This window comes from Tachysurus vachellii, chromosome 7, assembly GCF_030014155.1.
Source record: "Tachysurus vachellii isolate PV-2020 chromosome 7, HZAU_Pvac_v1, whole genome shotgun sequence".
NCBI lineage: Eukaryota > Metazoa > Chordata > Actinopteri > Siluriformes > Bagridae > Tachysurus > Tachysurus vachellii.
The window spans coordinates 5,281,086-5,301,655 of record NC_083466.1 but is presented as its reverse complement, the minus strand read 5'-3'; the positions used below and the strand labels follow the sequence as shown (position 1 = coordinate 5,301,655).

The 20,570-nt window shown below is 36.1% G+C and overlaps 3 non-coding genes across 3 annotated transcripts; 1 reads left to right on the top strand and 2 right to left on the bottom strand.

Moving 5' to 3' along the window:
• Nucleotides 1-409: 409 nt before the first annotated feature.
• Nucleotides 410-482, bottom strand: trnav-uac (transfer RNA valine (anticodon UAC)). Its single transcript has one exon. It is a non-coding gene; the product is annotated as a tRNA-Val (tRNA).
• Nucleotides 483-3,561: 3,079 nt separating this feature from the next.
• On the top strand, nucleotides 3,562-3,634 carry trnar-ucg (transfer RNA arginine (anticodon UCG)). The gene has a single exon. It is a non-coding gene; the product is annotated as a tRNA-Arg (tRNA).
• Nucleotides 3,635-19,731: 16,097 nt separating this feature from the next.
• On the bottom strand, nucleotides 19,732-19,804 carry trnar-ccu (transfer RNA arginine (anticodon CCU)). Its single transcript has one exon. It is a non-coding gene; the product is annotated as a tRNA-Arg (tRNA).
• Between the last annotated feature and the right edge of the window lie 766 nt (nucleotides 19,805-20,570).

The window sequence follows — 20,570 nt, the reverse complement described above, 5'->3', positions numbered from 1 at the left end:
ACCTTGTTGTAGAGAAACTGCATCTGTCACATTCAGAGTCTCAATGCCTGACTGTGTCACGCGAGCTGAAACAACAGGTTGCGACCTGAAGCAAAGCTCAAAAGCATCAGCATGTTTCTGCCCGGTTTCAAACTGGGGACCTTTCACGTGTTAGGTGAATGTGATAACTGCTACACTACAGAAACTACAAAGGGTGACTTTGGGCTCTGAATAAGTCTGAAAATAAATTAAGGAACCGACAAAAGGAAGAAAGAAACTGTTTCTTCATTTGATCGCAATAGCAGATGAGCAGCCACGTGAAAACTGTCGCACTGGGAATCAGGCTGGTTTCAGGGTGTTCCAGAAGGAACGGCCGACACAGAGCGTCAAACTTGACTCTTATTTCCCGTAAACCAAAAGCCCAAATCCTTGTTTCTGCTCAGTTTCGAACTGGGGACCTTTCGCATGTAAGGCGAACGTGATAACCACTACACTACAGAAACCACAGCAAAGCCTGCCCACCCTTTGCTGAGGCCTGGGAAACATCTAAGTAACAAAATAAATAAGAGTTACTAAAAAGCATCAACTTTCAGTCACCAAAGTTGGGATTACTGCAGTCAAAGCGTTGGTGGTATAGTGGTGAGCATAGCTGCCTTCCAAGCAGTTGACCTTTTAATAACAGAGCCAGGGCAAAAGGGACTTCCTGGAGGGGAAAAGAAAAGAAGGAAAAAGAAAAATAAGTGGAGGGGTTGTAGTGCAGGATAATTATGCTGCAATGGGGGCACATGGTTTTATCTTTTAAAAAATATAACAAAACTAGTTTTTGCACAGTGCACGATTTTTGTAAAGTGATTAACACACAATGCTTATTTATCCAAACAAATTTTATTTACTAATACACTTTATTTCAACATAAACAATTTATGTTTTAACTTATTAACAAGACAAGCATTAATAACAACTATATATATATATAAAAATATATATATATATATATATATATATATATATATATATATATATATAATAACTATTTTTTATTTAGTTATATATATAACTATTTTTATTTAATTTAATCGCAATTATTATATTATACCTAGAATAATTTGAATAATTATTATATAAAAACTATCATTATAGAGCTTTTCACTTATTACAAAGGTTATAACATAAAAAATGTTAAAATAAAAAATTGCTAGGAAAAATAAAAGTGTTTGAAGTTAAATAAATGTTTTTTGATTGAATTACAATGAGTCTTTCCACCATTCAATGGCCTTCCCAGATGCTGGACTGTACCAATAACCTTTAATTTGAGTATGGCCAGTAAGTTTGTTCTTTGACTGACCACATAATTTACACTGGTAGTGGTAGCCTTTTAACGCTTTTTTTTTGGTGGCTCCCCTCTTGCCACAAGCTCTGATTTTTGGAGTCTCCATGCACGTTGTCAGTTCTGGGATTGTGAGACTGGAGACTGGGGACCTGGCAAAATGATAAAGAACACTGAGTCAAAGGTGCTGTCACTGATGGGTGATGACCTGGCAGAATGGATGTAGAGCCCAGAGATATATATACATCTCTGGCACTGATGGGTGATGACCCTGCTGATTTGAAGGCCAGTTAAACCACACAGGATCATGCTTGACACTGGGCCAGAAAGAAGATTCACATGCCACATGAGTCAGGCTGGTGCCAGGTGCAGCTACACCACGGACTCAGATCTAGCATGTTTGTGATGGTGAATAACTGCCTCACCCTTAAAATTTTCAGGCTCCTGGAACTCGATAACAGCATGTACATGTTCCACGTGTGCTGTCGGAAGCCCTCTTGGGTTTTGCAGTAAATGCTTTGCCACACTGATCTGCTGGGGAAGCTCCACTCCTTGCAGAAAAGTGTCCCGGTATGTGTGTGTGTGTGTGTGTGTGTATCTTTATAATACACCTATATTTACAATAAAGTGCTCAATACGTATATATTACATATTTATTTATTTTTATTATTGAAGTGAATGTGGGGAACAGAAGCCCAACTCACCAAGAAGAGACTTTAGTGATGTTTATTGTTAATAATACCATCTTGGTCCTGTCCAGCAGTTCTCTGCAGTCTTCATGCAGCTGATTGATGTGACTGTATGTCATCACAATTGACATTGAGTTATAAACAGTCTGTGGATAAACAGATGCATTGTTTGTATAATGAATGATCAGTAGTCTCTACAATCATATTCAATAACAGCATCAACACAAATATTCTAAATATTAATTCAGAAAATGAGAATCACATACTAACTTTTTTATTTATGTTTTCACAAACATACAACGTTTGTCAATTCTCAAATAATAATTCAGTTATAATAAAATAATATGAAGGTGTAATTACAGTTACAATCTGTAATATTTATATACTTACACTTATACACCATAAAATATACTATGAAATCACAAATCCCTCTGCATTAGCATTTTTGTACAAAGACAAAAATTTGTCACAATCTTAATCAGTAGTGAATTTTTGTTTGTTTGTTTGTTTGTTTTCTTTTATTTTCATTTACAACCAATTGTGTGTGACTAAGACTATGTTTCGACCAACTGACTGTTTTGTCAAAAAACATCAACAAATCAAAAAATCCAAGCTGAAGGCCTAACAGGTAAAGCTTCAGCTTCACATGATGATTGTGGGTTGGAGAAGCATCTGGGTGCACTTCTAGTTAGCTCTTAAGAAGGCACCCTGAAGTTCAAGAATCCTGCAGGTCCTGAACAACAAATGCTAGGATAGCTAGCAAAAGAGCCTGGTGCACAGTGCATCAGTGGTGTAGTGGTATCATACAAGATTCCCATTCTTGTGAACCAGGTTTGATTCCCGGCTGGTGTAGGTTTGTCTTCTGCTTCCTTTCAAGCTGTGCTGAAAAAGGTTTCCCAAATGCTGTAACTCCTGAGTCAATTTGAGCCTCTAAATGGAACTTTCTGTCAAATGTTACAAGCTGATTCTATTCCAAGTCATGCTCTTCAATATGTAATGGTATCAGCAAGATTTACACTTTTTTGAGCTTCCTAATAGAACTTTCTGTCAAATGTTACAAGCTGGTGGTATTCCATGTCAAGCTCTAAAAAGGTAATGGTATAAGCAAGGTTAATTTTTTCCAAAGCAGCCATTAATTCCTGCCTGCTGTTTATTCCGATTCTCGGGTGGTGCAGGTTTGTGCTTTGCTGCCTTTCAGACTGTGCTGTAAAAGTCTTCATAAGTGCTGTACCCGCCGAGTCAATTTGAGCCTCTAAATGGAACTTTTGTCATATGTTACAAGCTGATTCTATTCCAAGTCATGCTCTCCAAAATGTAGTGGTAGCAGCAAGATTTGGATTTTGCCAAGCTGCCTTTTATTCTTGCATTAAACAGAATGTTTTGGGGATGTGTTTCTTTGAACATCTTATTTGAAGAAGGCTCAATTGTTGCTTTCCAGAGCTTTTCAGATCTATCTGGACAATGGTGAAGGATTGGAGTGAATGCAGATAATAAACTCATGCGATAGCAGTAGAAAATGATATATGGTTTAAATTTTTTTTTTTTTTTCTGAAAGCTTCATCTGCAGGCCCAGTGGCCTAATGGATAAGGCATCAGCCTTCGGAGCTGAGGATTGTGGGTTTGAGTCCCATCTGGGTCAGCTTATAAGGTGTTCTTTAGGAACTGCCAAGCACTTCTGTTCACTTCTGCTCATTATCACCTACACAATCTGGGGTCTCATTTATAAAACTGTGCCTAGGATCTAGGGATGAGTGAGTACAGCATTATCTGTATCTGTTATGAATTATCTGTATCTGTATCTGTACTCGGAGTGGGTGGGGCCTAACCCGGAAGTGGGTGGGGCTTGTCTTGGGTGGGGCTTTAACCGGTATGTTATTTTAAGCATGCAATTGATATGGGTTGATCAGAAATTGTTATATTTATTGTTGATTAGAAAAATATTTACAGGACAGCATCAGGATTGAGCTTCAGATCAATGGTTTTGATCACGATAGCAAACGAACTATATTACAGAACAAGTTTTGCAACAATGAAAACAAAACAATGCAGTGCAATTATGAAGTAAAATGTAATGAACAACATAACTTTTATTTTTAACTTTTAATTTTTTTATGATCAGTGTGATTTTTTTAAATTTTTTTGGTTCTTTTTTATTTTTTTATTTCCACACCAGGGGTCTCATTTATAAAACTGTGCGTAGGATCCCTACTAAAAGTTTACGTACGCCCAAAAGCTAAAAATGGCGTACGCCAAAAAAAATTCGATTTATAAAACCCTGCGTACGCACACCTCTAAGCAATGTTCCCTTTATAAATCACAGATCACCCGCAGATGTGCGTATGTGAACCAGCCTCAAATCCCTGTACACGCCCATTTTTAACCATAAATAGTCAATGCAAATCACTGCGCGGGCACGAGAGTGGACCTCATTATAATGACTTTCCTCTGCGCTCTGCAGGTTTATAAATGGGTTGAGGAGTCAGCGTCTCAGGGGGTAGCCACTGTCGCCTGCAGGTTATAATTATATTAAAAGCAACATTGTTATAATTATATTAAAAACAAAATTGTTACAGTTTTTACTTTTTAATATTGTTAAACTCACCAAGAAGCCAGCCATCATATACTGCGCCTGCATTTAGTGGTCAAAAATAAAGTGGTCAAAAATATATTAAAAACCAAATACACACATGACGAACATATTAAATCTCATGCACAGTAAAACACTGAACAAAAAAACACACCCAGGAAGTGACACTGTTATAGTGTAACTTTGTACAGATCATCACTTCACAGTATCAGTGATAATGAATGATTTCACTTGCTTTCAATTACAGGCTCTGCAAATGCAGGATCTAAAGAGTAGCAGATACACACTTTACACAGATACACACCAATATACACCACTAAAGTTCTGAAGTATTTCAAGCAATGTCAAAAGCACACTGGTCAATCAAAGTACTGGACATTCTTATTATTCAAGACTCAAGACTAAAGCAAACCTGCAAAGAAACATGTTATAAGCTACCTAAAGTCAGTCACTAAATCCTGCCACCACTGGCTATGAGAACTGCACTTAGTGCTGTGGAGACTGAGTGAACATGTGGCAGCACAGTGAGAGTCTGGAGTGGAGCAACCATTTCCATTTCAGACACAACTTGTAATTTATATACAGTAGATATTTTTGTCTAAATATATTTCTGCCAGCTCAAAGGGTTCAGTGCAGAGAAGTATTTTCTTTTCAACAAGGCCTTGTGTTTTAATGAGCTTGCTAGCTTGTGCTGTCAGCTCTTGGCTGATCACAAATAACATGCAACACCAACACTAACAGACAGAAGGAGCACACAGATGTCTGAGAAAGCTGACTGGTTAATATCAGTGTCCTGGATCAAGTGCTGATTTATAAACTGTAAAAAATGAAGAGTGAAGTCTTCAGTTCAATAGAGTTAAAAATCAGTATCTTAAATTATTTAAATACATACTGATATTGAAATTTGTGTTACATTTTGATTACATCAGGGGAATAACAACATAACAGCATGAACCTTAGCAGAAATAATTCTCTTTGATTAAAGATGAACATTTATTTTTAAAGGATTTCTTCTCTGATTATTCAAATAATCATTTAAGTCTGAAAATTAAGAAAGAAAACTGTATTTGAATGAAACAGATAAACAGCTCCACCTGCTGAGAAACAAATATCAAGCTTGACTTTTTGTACAGTCTGTTAGAGTTTTGTGTCACTGTGGGCTCCATGGCACAGTAGTACAGTGCAGAGTCTGATACTGCAGCAGGAAAGATCTCCAGATCTACTTTCTTCTCCTTTTTACGAAGTTTGATGGATAGTCGTGGGTCAAGCTTATGTTTAGTTGTACTTTCACTATCTGTGGATTCATAAATCAGCAGCAGAAACTCTGGTTCTGATTGAGGTTTTTGTCGATACCAGTGGAGATATCTAGCTGATTGATCATATGTGCAGGTCAGTGTGATGTTGCTGCCTTCACTTGAAGATATGATGGTTTGGTCTGGTGTAATTCTGCTGTCAACAGCACCTGCTGTAAAGAGATTGCAACAACACAAACATTTCTACTTTTATTGCATAAGGACATTTATATTTATATTTTGCTAAATGAATCATCATGTTCAGGTAACAGTATAAATGTTCAGCATCCACCTAAATGTAACATGATTGTTCTGTGTGTCTCTTGCAGTAGATATAAATGTCAGTATCTCTGTGAAACTGTCTAAACTGTATCTCACCACATCTAGCTCCACCTACTGAGGTGTAGTCATGTCAATGTCTGTCTTCAGTCTCTCAGACTAGAATTTACTTCTCATGTCACTTCTGACCTCATTTACATTGATTAATTTAAATCTGTTACTAATTCAATAATTCAAACAAATATTGAATGTTGATAATGCAGTTTATAATTTGTGTTCATTCTCTTAATGTTTCCATATTTTGCTGGATCTTCTAATAATATTACACAGTTCACAACTATAATGACTTTCTGTGATTAATGTAATTTTGTGATTAATGATACAATATATCATTATACATTTACTAATATTTTACATTGTAATATTGTACTGAAATACTAAGCAGTTCATTAACTTAAATATACAGCACCTGCTCATTTTTACTTTATTTAACTAGTGAGTCATTAATATGGTTGTGTTGTACAGTACTTCAAAATTAATCATACAATACTGCAAGCTTCTACCTGGTTGTGTGGTGTTTACATGCGTGAAATGCGTCGACGCTCAGGTTACTGTATGGCGTGTTGAATGTTTTCCAAATATCCACATTCCTCCAAGTGTTTCCAGGTACATAGTTACAGAAGAATGAATGAATGAAATGTAATTAATTAATTAGTTAATTAATTAATGTCTCTTAATAATAAAATGTGTCAATAATATATAAAATCATGAGGAAGAAAGAGAAATACTTCCCCATAAAAGGCATGCAACTTTCTCTAAAGCACTGACAGAATGGCTTTCAAAAACAAACAGCAGTGTGTTAGTTTTTGTACAGTGCAGCTGGATTTCCTGTCACTGTGGGTGCCAGAGCACAGTAGTATAGAGCAGAGTCTGATACAGCAGCAGAGGAGATGATCAGATCCACTTGTTTATCTTCATGAAGTTTAGCAGTCATTCTTTGGGGAGGGTTGAGACTTAGTTCTCCATTTTGAGAAATATAAAGAAGGAACTCAGGTCTAGATTTTGGATATTGTCTGTACCAGTGCAGGTAGTTTCCTGAATTAAAGGTTGGTTTGTAGCTGCAGGACAGAGTAACATTATCACCTTCATCTACACCTTTCTGAGTGAAAAGTGTCTCTATTGAATCTGCCATGGTGTCACCTGTCATAGAGAAGAGAACATAATGTTTTAACCTTTACATAATGAAGCCACAGCAACATAAGCAAAACTCATAGTCTGCCCATAGTCTTCTTAACACACAGAGTAATTAATCACTAATTCAACACATAATATATTTAAAATAACAAGGATTTAAAACTCACCTAGTGAAAGCCACAGACACATGAATATAACAGTGAACATGATGAATGGTTTTATCTGAATGAAAATATCCTTTCTGTATATGTTAACATCATAAAGGTTCATGAAGCTCTGCCCACAGCATCACATGACAGTGTCACTAATGTTACTGACAGACTGTAGATTCATACTGAAACATTTGGCTTTACATTGAGCATCAAATGTCATTAATGTGAATTGTATCAGGAATAACATAATATTGAAAAATGAATCTTTTTATTCTGTAAAAATCTAACATGACTTAAATTATTAAATTTATAAATATTTAAATTCATAAATATATTTTTTAAAGTGATGTCACTGTATTAGGGGCTTCAGCATCATCAGAAAAAGCCATGATAAATATTATAGTACATTTTTGTATGATAATTTTGGTTATTTATTTATTGACTTTATTAAAAATGTATTGACTTTCTAAAAACAAATCCTGTTTTTTTCTAATAACTTTTAATACTTATGGTGGCCCAGAAGGACTAGGCACAAAAATAGATGTGAACTGTAAAAACAAACCATACAAACAACAGTAACAAAATAAGGAGCAACTTTAAATGAGTTACCAAAGGAGAGAGTTAACCTTCTGGGACACTATAATTGTAAACTATAAAAGTGATGCGGCTAATTTGGACTAATTTGGATACTGTACCTAAACAACAACAACCATAGAGTTTATTATTGGCCCATAAATGATGGTTGATCTAAAGTGACATTATAGACAGATGACTGAATGTAAACATGTCAATAGCTCCATCTTGTGAGTAAAGCATGGCTCTGCTCTGCAGTCTATAAAATACCAAAACATACCTTATATATATTCCATCAACAGTAATATGTATTTTCTTAAAAGGCCATGAATTCATGTGTATTATAGATGAGGTAAAAACAGAAATACTTATGAAACAGTACAATTGGAGTGTAACATGAAAAACAAATAAAATGCTGAACCTGGACACAACAAAACAGGCAGAAATTCCATTTCATGTTAGTTACTAATGACCCTGTGATAATCACCATTAACTGGGGAACCAAAAGAAAACCAAAAGAGGTGGATTATCAGTTTAAAAGCAGCACACTGGTCACTTGGTTCACTGTTAGCATGTTAGTCTGTTGTTTGTTTGTTGCTTGTTCTCCCTTCCACACTTATACTAGCTCCTCCTTGGTTTGAGAACAGGTAAGACTGTGTGTGCACCTGTATTCCACCTAGGAAACTATTCCATGTAAGAATTTTTTAATCTACATTAAAAATAGATTTAATCCCTCATGAGTAAACCAGAGGCAACAGTTACATGGAAGAAACCTTTGAGATGACATGAGGAAGAAAGCTTAAGAGGAGCTGGACTCCAAATCATTACAGTATCCAGGTGTATAACAAAGCATATCAATCTAATCTTTAATAAATACATCAAATACAAGAATCCTCATCTTCTGAGCTGTGGAATGTAAAGTGTACAGTATAGAAAGCTGTACAGTATAGAAAGCTGAAATAATTCCTGTCACTGTGGGCGCCAGAGCACAGTAGTATAGAGCAGAGTCTGATACAGCAGCAGAGGAGATGATCAGATCCACTTGTTTATTTTCACCTTCTTGAAGTTTAGCAGTCATTCTTGGGGAAGTGTTGGGACTTAGATCTCCACTTTGATGAATGTAAAGAAGGAACTCAGGTTTAGATTTAGGATATTGTCTGTACCAGTGCAGGTAGTTGGTTGTTGTACCACTGGTTATTTTGTATCTACAGGACAGAGTAACATCATCACCTTCATCTACAACTTTATGAGTGTAAAGTGGCTCTACTGAATTTGCCAAGGAGTCACCTGTCATAGAGAAGAGAACATTCATTCATTCATTCATCTTCTACCGCTTATCTGAACTACCTCAGGTCACGGGGAGCCTGTGCCTATCTCAGGCGTCATCGGGCATCAAGGCAGGATACACCCTGGACGGAGTGCCAACCCATCTCAGGACACACACACACAATCACACACTGCGGACAATTTTCCAGAGATGCCAATCAACCTACAAGACACCTAGCATGTCTTTGGACTGGGGGAGGAAACCGGAGTACCCGGAGGAGACCCCCGAGGCACGGGGAGAACATGCAAACTCCACACACACAAGGTGGAGGCGGGAATCGAACCCCGACCCTGGAGGTGTGAGGCGAACGTGCTAACCACTAAGCCACCGTGCCCCCCCCCCCCAGAAGAGAACATATATTTGTTAAACTTATTCTTCTACAGTCATATTCTTCTACAACACAGACTAGTCATATTCTTCTACAACACAGACTAGTCATATTCTTCTATAACACAGACTAAATAATCACCAATTCAACACATAATACTTTTGAAATAACAAAAAATGAAAACTCACCTAGTGAAAGCCACAGACACATGAATATAACAGTGAACATGATGACTGGTTTTAGCTGAATGAAAATATTCTGAGGTCTTTATGAAGACTAATATGTTTAAGATCATAAAGGTTCATGAAGCTCCACCCCACAGCATCACATGACAGTGTCACCAGTGTGTGGCTTTACATTCAGGAGTGAGGTGGACTGGAAGACTCTAACAACACAAGGTTAGAGGTAGTTACATATGAAAAATACAACATTAAAGGGCACCAAGTGACCAATAGCACACAATGGAAGGTATGATTTTGTTTCATTTATTGTAATTGAACAATGTTTATTTCCACAGTGTATACCTTGCTCATGGTTGGGGGGACGGGTTGCTTCCACATAAGCTACATGAGAAATAACTTATTTCAAACAGTCCATATTCCTGACATACAGTATATATACACTAGGGATGAGTGAGTACAGCATTATCTTATATTATATCTGTATCTGTACTCGGAGTGGGTGGGGCCTAACCCGGAAGTAGGCAGGGCTTGTCTTGAAATGGGCGGGGCTTTGACGGTATGTTATTTTAAGCATGCAATTGATATGGGTTGATCAGAAATTGTTATATTTATTGCTGATTAGAAAAATATTTACAGGACAGCATCAGGATTGAGCTTCAGATCAATGGTTTTGATCACGATAGCAAACGAAATATATTACAGAACAAGTTTTGCACAATGAAAACAAAACAATGCAGTGCAATTATGAAGTAAAATGTAATGAACAACATGACTTTCTTTTTTAACGTTTCATTTTTTATGATCAGTGTGATTTTTTCATTTTTTTGGTTTGTTTTTATTTTCTTATTTCCAGGTGTGTGTGTAGCTTAATAATTAATTTGTAATATTTATAACACTAGCTTAATACCTTTATGTTTTTATGAAATACAGCAAAAACGTGTCAGACACTCAGTGTCTGGTTACTGGTTAGAGACAGCTGAAGGTTTAAAAAAGAAAAAATCTCCGACAGGCAGAGACGCAATGCGAGTCACATTCTACCAAGCAAGCACCACGTCTGAACAAACCCACGTTTACCAGAACTCTACTGGTTAGTAAGTACGTATTATTAACGTTACAGAGTATCAGCAACACAATACATCTGTATGTGTGTAGGGGAGGGGCGCTGTGACTAGCCTATCACAGAACGCTGACACAATCAGCTACCCAATGATGATTTTCATTCAATCCGAGCACAGATATTGACTCGTATTACTCGTATAATACTCGTACTCGGCAGAAGTGCTTTATCCGTACCGGATACTCGTTTCAGCCGAGTATCCCGCTCATCTCTAATATACACACACTGTATGTGGGTTAACATTTTATAATAAGTTTCATTGATAAAATTTTAAAACATTATAAAACTGCATGCTGTTACAAGCTTGCTACCAAAGTTTCATGAATAAATAAGTATAAAAAAAAAACAGGTGAACAGATCTGGTGCACAACACAAAAGAATTATTGAATCTATAATAATGACCCTCTGAAAAAGTGTGCATAGCCATGCATTTTTTGGGGTGTTATAACCTTGGATTATTTTTAGGTAGGTCACTGTTTTAGTTGCTGCCTATTGTTATATTTATTTAATCTGTCATATTTAATAAATCATAAATAGTTTCAGACAGTATAATCCATGAAAAACATTACAGATTCTCAGTACACTAACTACACATACTTGGGTATAGGTCTGTGTCAAGAATTACCTATATGACCTATAAATCAACTGCAGTTCTTATAGTAATAGCACAAAAAAATACACTGTAAAAACAGTTTGTAGTTTTTACCAAAAAATATGGCAGCTGTGGTTGTGTAAACATATTTACAAAGAAAACCTGTACATTTTACAGTATAAAACTAATTTACGAAAAAGAAATATAATTTTTAAACTATTAAATATAGCATCTCATACTATAATTTATAAACTATGATATTATCTGTTTTGTACCACATTCATCCACATGATAAAAGTGTGACACAAAATCACAGTAATTTCTTACAGTGATGGGTTTCCTTGTCCATTTTACAGGAACATGAATTTAAGAAAAAAAGCTGAGATATTTTACATCCATTTTAAAAACTTAAAAGATGTCTGCAAGTACTTCAGGAACCACTGGGAGGCAATTGGTCATCTGTGGTCTAACTTTGGAAGATGCTATAAGCATGGAGACTCTGACACAAACAATATAATTGAACGGTACATATCATTTTTGTGAATGTTTACTTCATTATGCATTTGTGGGCATTTCATGTTAGTTTCATGTTAGTTGAAAGCTAGTATAGTGTCTTGAGTATTTAATAGTTTGATTAAAAGTGTAAAATTTTATAGTTCCACCCTGTTGCTGCACTTTATTCCGATCTTTCCCCCCTTCTAGTTTCTTTCACCGTTTAAAATACCAATTCCTCTGTGGCATCTGAAATCGTCGATTGGATCATCTTATTGATGTGCTGCTGAACAAGACTGACAAGTACTTCAATATAATACAGGATTTGCAGTCTGTTGGGAGGGTCAATACCCCTCTGGAATGCAAAATGGAAGAAATAAAAAAATCTGCTGAGAGGATGCTACAGAACGGTTGGGCCACGAGAATTACCATAGTTTCAACAGATACATATATACAGTGTTCCATCTGAGAGTAAGTCACATGTAGTTTACAGTGTGTGTCCTACAGAACAGTTCTGCAGTTGTGTAGCTGGTACAAGGAAACAAACATGCAAGCATCTCATTTTAGTAAGCCTTCTCACTTGTGTTTGTCCAGAGACTTTTTTCTGATTTGGACACACAACTGTATGCCCATGCCAGTATGCTGATTCTGAGGCATAAGTATAGCATTTCTGCAAAGCCTTAAAAAACTGTAGAAGTTGAAAGCTTATTTGGAAGAGGAGCATCAAAACCATGTACAGTATCATGACAAGCATACGTGACTGCTGCACCTTCTCATTTCATAACGAATGTGCTTGTCTTCTGCTTGCTAAGGGAGTTTTCAATGAGGTGACTGAGACAAAGTCAAATAGTGCTATGAACATTTCAGTAGAGCTGATACACAATGAAATTGAGAATGAAAGGCTAGATGAAATTAAGCATCACACAACTATTACAAAATTGGAAAGGGTATTAAAGATTGGGAGAACATTCCTGAGGATATTGGCCAAAAAGTGAATGAACTAGAAGTGCAAACAAAAAAAGAAAGTATGAACATTCAAGGATTTGGGAGACTTTGTGATGCAGACAAGTCCACTGTTTGCAAACAGAAAAAGAAAGACAGACAGAAAAACAACGCCAGAAACAATGACAGATGTCACATTAAGTTTTCCTGTTCAGTCAAATAGAAAACGCAAAGCTACAGTAACAGTGGCCAGAATAACTAAATCAATTAAGGTTTGAGAGAAACTTTTTATTAAAGTGCATGTTTTTGACAATATGTACAATGTTCAAAATGTTCAATCAGCCAATAATAAAACAAAAAACATTGTATTTCATGTCTAAAATAAAATAAAAATGAAATTGTGATCAAGAACCTTTCTGGTTTTATTTGCAAATCTGATCCAAGTATATGTGCCACGTACTGAAGCAGATTATCTCATACAGTCCGCTAAAAAGGATAAAACATATTAGCTGCGGTGAGTGGCCAAATCCAGCTCTGATTCAGGACCAAGGTTTTGTAGATTAATCTTCATTTGTTCAATGCTCCTCCTGCCAAAAAAACAAAGCACAATATTCATGTTACTTTAATAACATATAGTGCTGCTATCAGTTGTCTGTTATAAAGACATTACACTCTCCTGTTGATTAATTGACTTTTTGATACAGGGACTAGATAGGCTGAAAAGGTTTGTACTATGGTAAGTAAAAGCACTGTAAGTAAATCAATATTTGTACACTTTAAGTAAATCTGGTCCTTAAAAGCAAGAAACTTCATATTCATATGTAACAAAATAAATCAGTGATGACTTGAAGTCAACATATTCATATGTAACAGAATAAATCAGTGATGACTTGAGGTCATCATATACATATGTAACAGAATAAATCAGTGATGACTTGAGGTCATCATATACATATGTAACAGAATAAATCAGTGATGACTTGAGGTCATCATATTCATATGTAACAGAATAAATCAGTGATGTCTTGAGGTCATCATATACATATGTAACAGAATAAATCAGTGATGACTTGAGGTCATCATATTCATATGTAACAGAATAAATCAGTGATGTCTTGAGGTCATCATATACATATGTAACAGAATAAATCAGTGATGACTTGAGGTCATCATATCCAATGATCCATGCGGTGCTCAAACTAGCGCTGCTTTGTTCCGCATTTCATTCGTCTTTAAATGCAACTATTTAATCGCATCTCTTTGACAGCTATCAACAGTCGTTATTAGACCGTTTTAACTGGCGCTAGAAAGGTAACTTACATCAGTGAAAGGCTAACGCGGTTAACTTGGCAATTCAAACTAATATTACAATTTCTGCTGTGAAATCCCCACAAATCTAAAAAGAAATATGAAGCTTACTATCATATACTTCTGTAAAATGATACCTTAAGAAAAATTAAGGCACAGTCTTACCTTTTTGCTGGTGGCACGTCCTGATTTTGGTGCAGGTGCAGAACGTTGTTTATTTTGTATTTTGGTGGACTAATGGTGATAGTAATTGGGTCGCACATAGTGATGACGTCGTAAACGATGATTGGCTGAGGAAGTTGTTGTCCCAGGGTCATCATAAAAAAAAATTGGTCTCAGGGCGACAAGGACTTGGCAAAATCAGGACGTGCACTGGGCATTACCATAGTCTAGGCATTCCACTAGACCAAAGCCACAATGTCTCAGTATAGAGCTCTGTCCTTTCAGCTGGATCATAAAGTCACCTTTAACATCATACTATTGTCTGATATCTGTTAAACCCTAACATTTTATTCATTGCTGGCTATAAGAGCTGAATTAGTGTTACTGTTTGTTGGAAATGTCATGGTAAACAAAAAATTGTCAAAAGACATACAAGTATATTTTCTAAAGCAAGTTACTTTATCTTAAACATATTAGATGTGTAGCCTCATTTCTATCAGTGTGTCTGTGACATTACTAAAACTACAATGTATTATATAATCACATCCAAACCCACTTTACCTTCTAAACATCATAAACAAGTGCTTAGTGCCCTGCAGCTGCAACCTAACAAATGCTGGCAGATAAAAATGTGTTGAGGAAATCCTGAATGTCACAGTTCTAGTGGGAACAGAATAGAGTTAACTCAAACGTCAGAGACATCCGTAATCTCAGTCATGTTTTAGAATAGATTCAGTAACAGAAACATTTAGCAATCAAATGTACAAGCAGTTAAAGTGACAACAAACTTTCTACTGAACTTTATACTCTTTAGAGGAGTTTCTTTATTTATCCATTTCATCTTCTGTACAAGAATCTGTACAATCAATCTCACATCTGTTCTGTGAGGTTTGTAAAAGGACATTGCTCTAGTTCACATCCTACAAAGTAACATGCAGCTGTACATACATGCATAACACACAAGAATATCATGGACAACATGCAACTGTATGTACATGCATAACATACCCAGTGTATCATGGACAAAACTGTCAAAAAACAATGAGGTTCAATAAACTTAATCTCATGTCCTGTGCACCTGTAACACACTGTGGAGTGTTTGCTTGTTTGCTTCTTTATTCGTTTATACCACAGAATTACAACAATTTTTTTTTGTGTCTGTGGTTAACTGATAACAGGTTGGTAAAGGGAGGATCTTTGATGTGGTTTTATAAGTTTTTGTAAAGCCTTTCACTGACTCTGTATCACTGTGCATCAACTTCTAAAGCACAATGATAAAGAGCAGAATCTGAGAGCTTTAGACCTCTGATAGTAAGTTCAGTAGAGTCTCTGCTTGTTCTTGTCTCTAATCGATGATCATCAGGAGTGCTCTTGTCAGATCTTGACCTTGCACCTTTATACAGTAAAAACTGTGGTGCGCTGTTAGGATATTGTTTGTACCAGTAAAGATAAATGTATTCACTGCTTGACTCATATGAACATTTCAGAGTAACAGTGTCTGTTTCTTTCCCCACAATGTTGGCATCTTCATCCTTTGGTCCAATTTTATCTGCAAAACTGCCTGGAGTGAAAAAGAATATAAAGAAATAAATCTGCAATGAATATTTGCAACAAACAGAAGCAAATATTAAACTGGTATATTAAAATACTACATGCTTTAAAAACAAACATAAATATTATATAATACAATGAATGACCTGTAACTAGAGTGAGAATCAGTGGTGTGTATCTCACTATGTACAGTAAGTTGTATAGTTGAGCCATTTCTGAACACAGCTCTGTGATGATTCTGTATAATAGTGCTGTATGTGCTGAACTTTACACGTCTCTAGAAGGCCACACCCAGGAAGTGACACTGTTGTAGTGTAACTTGTCTGTATGCTCTTTATGCTAATCCTAATGCTGTGTTCTGTTTATTGGGACATAGTACTGTTTTCTTCTGTTTCTAGTAGAAAAGTGCTGGCATTATATTTTGTATTTTTTTTAGAATATTTTTGTCTGTTAATTTTTTAATGTTTCCCTCTAAATGTTTAACTAAAAAGAAAAAACTATTTATATATCTATTACAACTGTGAGAATACTGTAGTAAGTATTTATGTTGTTTTACTTGCCACTTGAAATGAACAGTACATGAACAATGTGCAACAATATGGTGACGTTACTCACTGCCTGCTGAGGGGATTTTACAGGTCCATAATATTTAAGTCTGTAGGTACTGAAATACCATGTGATTAAATATAGATCTGTTTGTAATTTTAAATGAAATTTAAATCCTGTATGGCCTATAAATAAACAATAAAAAACCTGGAAAATCCATATGAACACATTAAATCATCAGACACAATAAACAAAAAACTAATGATCAGATGAATTTACTCTAATTAATCTACTCTTACTACATTTACTCCTTTTACACGTAGGTGTGTTTCAGACATGTGAACATTACACCCTCATTAATCTAGCTACCTGTTACCTCACTTATACTGAAGGTCTCTTTTACTTGGACATTCTCTGCTGGAACATTAGGGGGCAGTGTGTTTTGTGTCACGTGTCTCATCAATAATCACCTGTTCGTAATGGACTCATTATTATGTCTATTTATGTCCCCCATGTTGTGTGTAGCTTCGCAAAGCCCTCGTCTTTTGTGTGTCGGTTTATGTATCATGTTGTGACAGTTCTTGTGCTCATGGATTCTCTAGCTTGAGGTTTTACTGAGCTCGCTATCATGCTATCTGTTAGCTTGCTCTGTCAACTTGGCTGTATTCAGATCTGAACTAATACACAACACAAACAGACCCCTGAGAAAGAACACTGTAGCAACAGACTGTAAACATAGATGATGACTATGTAGATGAAGGCCTCGTTACTAGATGCTACATAGCTGAGTACTAGTGATAATTCACCAAAAACAGAACACATAATTGCTTTCTGGGCTTATTACTATGTCCTATATAGTTCAAGTCAAGTCAAGTCAAGTCAAGAAGCTTTTATTGTCATTTCAACCATATATAGCTGTTGCAGTACATAGTGAAATGAGACAACGTTTCTCCAGGATCAAGGTGCTACATAGAAACAAAGACAGGGCTAAAGACTTGTAAGTAGTCTTAGCCACATAAAGTGCAACTGTGCAACCTGGTGCAAACAGTGCAGGACAAGACAAACAAGACAGACAAGACAGTGCAGGACAAAAGACAGTGCAGGACTAAAGACAGTGCAGGACCAGACAGTGCAGGACAATGACAGTGCAGACACAAGTTACAAGACAATACAAAAAGTACAAAAAATGCAATACACAAAAGACAATAAATAGTAAACAGTCACAGAAACAGTCACAGAAACAGCGCCGACCGACCAGTGTTAATACTGTATGTGTTAATATAGTATGTGCGAAATGGCTGAGATATTGTACAGTATGTGCAAAAACGGCTGAAATGTTGGGACAGTTTGTGCAAAAAACAGCAGACAAGGTGTGCAAAACAGCATGTAAACAGTTTGCTGGATTGTAAGCAGCATGTAAACAGTATGTTGTGTCAGTGTGTGTGTTTTGTGAGGGTCTATGCAGTCCATACAGATGATGTGTGTGTATGTTGTGCTCAGTACAGTACATCTTCCGATATAGAAATATCTTCCCATATAGAAATGCTGATATTAGGACTGTTTTCAGAGTTATGTTATCTACTTACACTTAGTGCTACTGAAACAGTTGTAAAGGATTAAACATGTGTCTCATACACTTATTTATGTATACATGATTCTGACCTTAAAGTTAAGTTTTTGGCTTTTTTTGCAGAACAAGGTAAAGTCCAGTGCTTACATCTGACAGTGTTTTATACACTCATGGTGAAACATGTTGAATGTCATCAGTAAACTGTGTGCACATTTAACTGTCTACACATTGTGTTACTGTGTTACATCTTTGTTACATCAGGGGAATTAACAGCATGAACCTTAACCAGGAATTAAGTCAATAATCATTTAATACAAACAGTTTGTTTTTCATGAATTGTTCAAACAGTAAGGTTTATCAATTTGGGTAAGAAGATGATCAAAATATAGGAACTAGTATAGGACTCTATTTGAATAAAACAGATAAACAGCTCCACCTGCTGAGAAAAAAATATCTTGCTTGACTTTTTGTACAGTCTGTTAGAGTTTTGTGTCACTGTGGGCTCCATGGCACAGTAGTACAGTGCAGAGTCTGATACTGCAGCAGGAAAGATCTCCAGATCTATTTTCTTCTCATTTTTACGAAGTTTGGTGGATAGTCGTGGGTCAAGCTCATGTTTAGTTCTAGTGTCTGTAGATTTAAAAATCAGCAGCAGAAACTCTGGTTCTGATTGAGGTTTTTGTCGATACCAGTGGAGATAATCAGCTGATTGATCATATGTGCAGGTCAGTGTGATGTTGCTGCCTTCACTTGAAAATATAATGGTTTGTTCTGGTGTAATGCTGCTGTCAACAGCACCTGCTGTAAAGATATTGTAACATCATAAACATTTCTTTCTTTGCTTAAACACATTCATATATAAATGTTTTTGCTAAATGAATCATGTTTAGATAGCAGTACAAATCCACCTAAATGTTATGTATAATATAAATAACTTACCAATATTTTTGACAACTATCAATACAAAGAAGAATAACATGATTGTTCTGTGTGTCTCTTGCAGTAGATATAAATGTCAGTATCTCTGTGAAACTGTCTAAACTGTATCTCACCACATCTAGCTCCACCTACTGAGGTGTAGTCATGTCAATTCTGACATCAGTCCCTCAGCCTAGAATTTACTTCTTATGGCATGACCTAATTGATTAATTTAAATCTGTTACTAATCCAATAATTCAGACAAATATTGAAAGTTGATAATGCAGTTTATGATTTATGTTTTTCTTCTTAATGTTTCCACATTTTGATGGATCTTCTAATAATGTTACACAGTTCTATATCAAAGTCCAATGTGTATCTAAGAGCTAAACTGAAATGACAAAACCCATTGTCTTTGATGCAAGAGGCCAAAACATAATCCAGTAGGCCACCAGGATCGTGGCGATGACCTGCAACGATTAGGGTTGATAGCAACCATTCTGAATTTTATGCCATTTTCTTCTTAGTTAAAATGTAGGCTGTTCCTAGGAGAGGAGGGTTGTGATTTATTGATCACTTGGTTTTGCTACAAGCATGCTTTTCCTGCACCATGCTGCTTAAGCACACCCCAGATGGGACTTGAACCCACAATCCCTGGCTTAGGAGGCCAGTGCCTTATCCATTAGGCCACTGGGGCACTGCTGTTTTAATTTTCTGGCGTTTTGGGTTTCTGCTGGAGGCATCTAAGAGCTAAACTGCAACAAATCTGAACATTAAGCCATTTCATTTTTATTAGAAAGTAGGCTGCTCTTAGCAGAGGATGGTTTCGATCCATCGACCTCTGGGTTATGGGCCCAGCACGCTTCCGCTGCGCCACTCTGCTTCAGCACACCTGCAAAACAGGACTCAAACCTACAATCCCTGGCTTAGGAGGCCACTGGAGCATGGCTGTATTAAGTTTCTGCTGTTTTGAGTTTCTGGAGTTTTGGCTTTCTGCTGGAAGCATCTAAGAGCTAAACTGAAAAGTTATTGGACAAAACCCATTGTCTTTGCTGGACATGGGATGCCTGGGAAACAACAAAGTATCTAAATAAATTAGACTTTTAATAAATATTTTCATATATTACATATATGATTCTGTTTTCTTTTTAAAAAGTCTCCACAAATCAAAAACAATTCCTTTTCTTTTGGCTATGATTCTTCTCTCACATATTAGACTTTTCATTAACATCTTACTCAAATTTACAAACTTTTTGTTTTGACTTTTTTGTCTCGACCTAACATTACCATTCTATTCCATTCCAAATCATTTTCATCCCACTCACATCTTTGATTAGAACTTTACATTGTTTAAAAAACAATTCCAATTCTTTACAATGTAAAAATAGACGTAAAAACCCTTCCTCCCTTTCCTGACACTAGAAACTCCTTTTTAAATTCATATAAAACGTCCTGTACTCTTG